Genomic DNA, 7055 nt, shown 5'->3' with positions numbered 1-7055 from the left:
GTGTGTGTGTGTGTGTGTGTGTGTAGCAGAGCGATACAGGAAGTGGTTTTGCATATGTCAGATGCAAGAAACTGGTGGTCAGAACGAGGAAATAAGGGAAGAAACAAACAACATAAACTACTGGGATTGAATACAACACACAGACCACGTGCATGGCAGGGGGACACGGAGTCTGACCTACGTCCAGTGACCCCACCCCCCTGACCTCCTGCCAACCAACCCTGGACCTCCTCCACCCACCCTGACCCCGCCACCCTCACAACACACACCCACACACCGCACACGACACACACACACACACACACCACACACACACACACACACACACACCCGCACACAGTAACATACGATGATGGGGTGTCACCTGTCAGGAGAGGTCGTTCCTGTTTGTCTTGGGAGGAAAGGCCATCCCCGACAGACTGCTGTAACTAAACAAAGAATGCACAGACTAAAGTCATGAGACTAAAGTTAGAGACTAAGTTAGAGACTAAAACTCAGAGACTAAAGCCAGAGACTAAAGTTAAGAGAAACTAAACTCAGAGACCTAAAGCCAGAGACTAAAGTTAGAGACTAAACTCAAAGACTAAAGCCAGAGACTAAAGTTAGAGACTAAACTCAGAGACTAAAGCCAGAGACTAAAGTCAGAGACTAAACTCAAAGACTAAAGTCAGAGACTAAAGTTAGAGACTAAACCAAAGACATAAAGCCAGAGACGTAAAGTTAGAGACAACTCAAAGACTAAAGCCAGAGACTAAAGAGTAGAAGACTAACTGAAACTCAAAGACTAAAGCAAGAACTAAAGTTAGAGACTAAACCAGGACTAAGCCAGAGACTAAAGTTAGAGACTAAACTCAGAGACTAAAGCCAGAGACTAAAGTCAGAGACTAAACTCAAAGACTAAAGTCAGAGACTAAAGTTAGAGACTAAACTCAGAGACTAAAGCCAGAGACTAAAGTTAGAGACTAAACTCAGAGACTAAAGCCAGAGACTAAAGTCAGAGACTAAACTCAAAGACTAAAGTCAGAGACTAAAGTTAGAGACCGAACTCAAGACTAAAAAGCCAGAGCTAAAGTTGAGACTAAAGTCACGACTAAAGTTAGAGACTAAAGTCAAAGACTAAACTCAGAGACTAAAGCCAGAGACTAAAGTTAGAGACTAAAGTCACAGACTAAAGTTAGAGACTAAAGTCAAAGACTAAAACTTCAGAGACAAAGCAGAGACTAAAAGTTAGAGATTTTAACGACAGAGAAGCTAATAAGTCAGAGACAAAGTTAAGACTAAAAACTCAAAGACTAAAGCCAGAGACTAAAGTTAGAGACTAAACTCAAAGACTAAAGCCAGAGACTAAAGTTAGAGACTAAAGTCACAGACTAAAGTTAGAGACTAAAGTCAAAGACTAAACTCAGAGACTAAAGCCAGAGACTAAAGTTAGAGATTTAACTCAGAGACTAAAGCCAGAGACTAAAGTTAGAGACTAAACTCAAAGACTAAAGTCAGAGACTAAAGTTAAAGACTAAACTCAAAGACTAAAGCCAGAGACTAAACTCAAAGACTAAACTCAAAGACTAAAGTTAGAGACTAAACTCAAAGACTAAACTCAAAGACTAAAGTTAAAGACTAAACTCAAAGACTAAAGTTAGAGACTAAAGTCAGAGACAAAACTCACTTACTAAAGTCAGAGACTAAAGTTAGAGACTAAAGTCAGAGACAAAACTCACTTACTAAAGTCAGAGACTAAAGTCAGAGACTAAAGTTAGAGACTAAAGTCAGAGACAAAACTCACTTACTAAAGTCAGAGACTAAACTCAGACACTAAAGTCAGAGACTAAAGTTAAAGACTAAAGTCAGAGACTTAAGTTAGAGACTAAAGTCAGAGACAAAACTCACTTACTAAAGTCAGAGACTAAACTCAGACACTAAAGTCAGAGACTAAAGTTAAAGACTAAAGTCAGAGACTAAACTCAAAGACTAAAGTCAGAGACTAAAGTTAGAGACTAAAGTCAGAGACTAAACTCAGTTACTAAAGTCAGAGACTAAAGTTAAAGACTAAAGTCAGAGACAAAACTCAGACACTAAAGTCAGAGACTAAAGTTAAAGACTAAAGTCAGAGACTAAAGTCAGAAGCTAAACTCATGGACTACTCTCATGGAGTATACTTAAATTCAAACTCAAGGAATCAAACACTTAACTTGATAACTAAAGTTAGTCAGGGACTTATGTAAGGGTCTACACCTGGGGCTGAATTCAACGACTAAACTGGCGCTTTACTCTGGAATTAAACTTGAAAACTAAATCCAGGTTTAAACCCATGAACTAAAATCAGTTTTTAGAGTCCAGGCTTAATCTTTGGACTAATTGGTCTGGTCTGATCTGAGAGGACGGCACTGCTCACTTCTGTCCAGATCAGGTACGTTAACCTGCATGTAACCATAGCAACAGTACTGATTGTTCAGGCTCTGTTAGCGGTGAACTGAAGTGTGAAACTAACTGACTGAAAAACACTAAACAGCGTCTGGTTGGTCGATGGACGTGAGAGAAGAGACAGCACTAAACCTCTGAACATGCAAACGGCAGAACCATCCGTTAACCTGAAACAAAAACACGCAACAAGTTTCAGACAGCAGCAAACTGAACGTGAGTGTGTGTGTGTGTGTGTGTGTGTGTGTGTGTGTGTGTGTGTGTGTGTGTGTGTGTTGGGGGTTGTAGTTCCTGGAGGTCTAATTCTTGGAAGTCTTGAAGGAGGAACGACCTTTGACCTTCCTGTTATGTGCAGGGTCATAACCTTCTACACACACACACACACACACACACACACACACACACACACACGTGTAAACCAGAATTATTTCTTCACTGTTTTTACATCAGTGGATTAACTGGACAAACTGATGACGAGCCGCAGAACAAACTCATGGACAGAAGACATTCCAGCCGATTCTCCTGAACCAACATTTAACTGTCAAACAACTGAAGACAAAATGTTTTACAATGATGTCCTTTTCAAAAGTGTCTTTACAAAACATCTTTCCCAAAGTGTTAGAACTCCTCACTGCTGACTACGTCTTTATTCCTCTACGTTTCTGAAATGTCCTCACATTTAAAAAACATTTCTAAAATGTTCTAAACTTTGTAAAAACCTCTTTCCAAAAGTATCTTTCCAAATGCTCTGCAGCGTTCCAAAACATCCTGGGATAACTCGTGAAAAACGTCCTCACTTTGTGAGAGCGTCCCTCCTGCTCACTGTCTCGCTCCCCGTCCTGTCCTCATTTAAACTCAGACACTTCTTAAATCTGAACAGTTTACTGTGTTTTCCATCTCCTCTGCTGTCAGTGCAGTCATGTTAGTTGGGCTCAGGTTGCAGGTATTAACCCCGCCCCCTCCGCTCCGTCATTTCCATGACAACAGCCAGACAATTATCACCTCGGAAAGCTGTGACATCACGCTCGGGCTGGGTTTGAAGAGGCTCAGTGTGCCTCTGGACACCTGTGACCACACCCACCTGTCAGTCAAAGCGTCCCCGCTCTTAACCCTGCATAACTTTAAGCCTTAATATAATGTGAACAGGTGAGTTGTATATAAATTCACCCTCAGTACAGTTGTCATGAACGGGGAAATTAGCTACAGAGACCAAAACTGTTTTTTGTACCAGGCTGTAAACATGTTTATTTCTGCTGTGAAGTTGGACATTTGGACATTTGGACATCTAACGTCCAACATCAGCTGACAACACCTCTCTGTTTCCCATGGTTGAGTTTTCAGCTGGTTTGTGGACGCTGCATCTTTAACGTTGCAGAAACTTGTCTGGCCTCTGTGGATGTGACACTGAGACGTTCAGCTGCAGCGCTCTGACTTCACCCTGCAAACAGCTGGCGGGGCTGAGCTCCGTCTTTTTCCTCCTGCAGGAGTCTGGCAGTGTTTTCTGCCTGGAAACCGTTATTTATGCGCCGACCGCCTCTGTGTGTTTTTTTATTTCACAACCTCGCTGAACTTGAAAATGAAAATGAACTCACGTCACCCCAGCCTGCTGCCAGATTCTGCTTTTGTCCCAGTTTCTGAGTTGACTCTCTCTCTGCAGACTGGGAGCACAGCAGCATGTTCACATCTTTCACTTGAATAATGAAGCTGTTTATCAGGCTGGCGTGGTGGAGCCGGGCTGCAGGTGGAGGTGTCTGTGTGCACGTAGGTGATCAGAGGCCGGCTTCCTCCTGTCAATCAGACACTGATAGATGAAGCATCACATCATAAACCAGCTCTTTGTCTGCCTCTGTCTCAGACAGCATGACGTACCACCTCACACCATCACCTCCACCTTCCTTTCCCCTCCTCTCCTGTGTGCTCACACTGAGGATGGTGCTGGTTCTGGTGCTGGTGCTGGTTGGACCTGCAGCTTCTCGCTGCAGTTTAAAGGATTAACACACAGCCACAACAAAGGAGCCAGAGCCGGGCCGAGTGTGCGAGGGAGCGGGGGGCGGCTCGCCCCGCCCTGGACTCCTTCACTGGAGAGGCTGTTTACAACCTCGACGCAGAGGAGTCCCCGGGTTCATCGGGCCGGTGGGGAGGGGGGAGGAGAACGAGGAGGAGGTGGAGGAACCGGTGCCGGGGAGGGGGGCGAGGTCGGCGGTTCGGAGGGTGAGGGAGGCCTCGCAGGGAGCAGACAGGAAAACGTTCAGGAAACATGTTGAGGCCTCCGAGCTGCAGCTCTTTGTTCTTCTTCTTCTTTGTTTGTGACCATGACGACGCTGAAGACAGCAGCAGCAGAAGAAGAAGAAGGAGGAGGAGGAGGAGAGGAGGAGAGGAGGAGGAGGAGGAGAGGAGGAGGAGGAGGAGGGGGAGGAGGAGGAGGTCTTCTTCTTGTTTCTGTTTTTATGATGCGCAGGAGAAAACCACAGAAGAAGAGAAAAACACTAACATGTCTTTTCTGTCTGTTGTGTTTTGTGTGGCTCTGTCTGTCTGTGTGTCTGTCCTTTCTGTGTGGTGTGTGTGTGGGGTTTGGTGGTGCTGTGTGTGCTTGTACTGTGTGTCTAGTCTGTCTGTCTGTGTGTGTGTGTGTGTGTTTGTGTTGTGTTGTGTGTCTGTTGTCTGTTGTCGTGTGTATGTCTGTCTGTGTGTGTTGTGTCCGTCTGTTGTGTTTGCCGTCCTGGTGTGGTCTGTCTGTCTGTTGTGTGGTGTGTGTCTGTCTGGTCTGTGTGCTGTGTCTGTCCTGTCTGTCTGTGTGTGTGTCTGTCTGCTGTCTGTGTTGTGTTGTTGTTGTGTGGTGTGTGTGTGTTGTGTTTGTCTGTCTGTCTGTTGTCTGTGTCTGTCTCCGTGTGTCTGTCTGTCTGTGTGTCCTCTGTGGTCCTGTCCTGTGTTGTCTGTGTCTGTCTGTGTTCTGTCTGTCTGTGCTGTCTGGGTGCTGTCTGTGGTGTCTGTGTGTCTGGTGTCTTGCTGTCTGTCTGTCTGTGTCTGTCTGTCTGTGTTCTGTCTGTCGTGTGTGTCTGTCGTCTGTCGGTGTGTGTCTGGTCTGTGTGTCTGTCTGTCTGTGGTCTGTGGTGTGGTGGTGTCTGTCGGTGTCGCCTGTCTAGGATGTCTGCGCTGTTGTTCTGTGTCTGTCTGTTGTACTGTGTTGTGTGTGTGTGTGTGCCTGCCTGTGGGTTGTCGGTCCTGCTGTGTCTGTCTGTCTGTCTGTCTGTCTGTCGGTGTGTCTGTCTGTCTGTCTGGTGTCGGTCTGTCTGTCTTCGTCTGTTGTTGGTACTGGCTGTACTGTCGTTGGGTTGTCTGTCTGTCTGTGTCTGTGTGTGTGTGTTGCGTGTCTGTCTTGTCGTGTTTGTGGTGTCTGTCTTGTTGCTGTGTGTGGTGTGTCTGTCTGTCCTGTGTCTGTGTTTATAATTGCAAAGAAACGAAACAAACAGACACACCTCCTTTCCCTCTCCTGCTTTCTACTAACTCCTCTCCTCTCCTCTCCTCCTTCTCTCTCCTCCTCTCCTCTAGTCCTTCTCCTCCTCCTCCTCCTCTCCTCCTTCTCCTCTCCTCCTTCTCCTCTCCTCCTTCTCCTCTCCTGCTTCTCCTCCTCCTCCTCCTCTCCTCTCCTCCTTCTCCTCTCCTCCTTCTCCTCTCCTCCTTCTCCTCTCCTGCTTCTCCTCCCTCCTCTCCTCTCCTCTCCTCTCCTACCTCTCCTCTCCTTCCTCCTTCTCCCCTCCTCCTGCTCCTCCTCTCCTTGTTCTCCTCCTCCTCTTCCTCTTCTACTCCTCTCCTCCTCTCTCCTTCTTCTCCCTCCTTCTCTCTCTCCTCCTCCTCCTCTCCTCCTCCCTCTCCCTCCTCCTCCTCTCTCCTCCTCTCCTCCTCTCCTGTCCTCCTCCTCCTCCTTCTCTCCTCCTCCTCTCCTCTCCTCCTCTTCTCCTCCTCTCCTCTCCTCCTCCTCCTCTCCTCTCTCTCCTCCTCCCTCTTCCTCTCCTCTCCTCCCCTCCCCTCCTCTCTCCTTCCCCTCTCCCTCCCCCCTTCCCTCCTTCCTCTTCCTCTCCTCTCCTCCTCCTACCTCACAGTAGAATCTTCAGAGGTTTTCCTCGTATTAAAAGTTGCATTATTCTTGTGTCCGCATGTTTATCACACGTTGTGTATTACTGATGATCAGCCTGATTCAACACGTTTGTATGAACATGTCATTTCTTCAACATATGAATATTAAAGCACACGTGTTTATATGAATAACTTGGTTCATTGTAATGTTATGAATATGAATTAATTGACAATAATAATTCATTTGACAACATATTCATGTTTATATTAATAACTTTATTCTGTTACTGTAATCTGATTACAGTCTGCAGTAAATACTTGACAGCACCCAACACAAAATCAAAAATACTTCTAAATATTCCAAATATTATTAACTATTATAAATATTCCAATTATTAAATATTATAATTATTATAATATTCTAAATATTCTAAATATTATAAAATATTCTAAATATTCTCAATATATAAATATTATAAATATCCAATTATTATAATATTAATTATTATAATATTCTAAATATTTCCCCTTAAATATTCTAAATATTCTAAATATTATAAATA

Source organism: Larimichthys crocea, chromosome VI (genome assembly GCF_000972845.2).
Source record: "Larimichthys crocea isolate SSNF chromosome VI, L_crocea_2.0, whole genome shotgun sequence".
Taxonomy (NCBI): domain Eukaryota; kingdom Metazoa; phylum Chordata; class Actinopteri; family Sciaenidae; genus Larimichthys; species Larimichthys crocea.
This window is presented reverse-complemented; position numbering follows the sequence as displayed.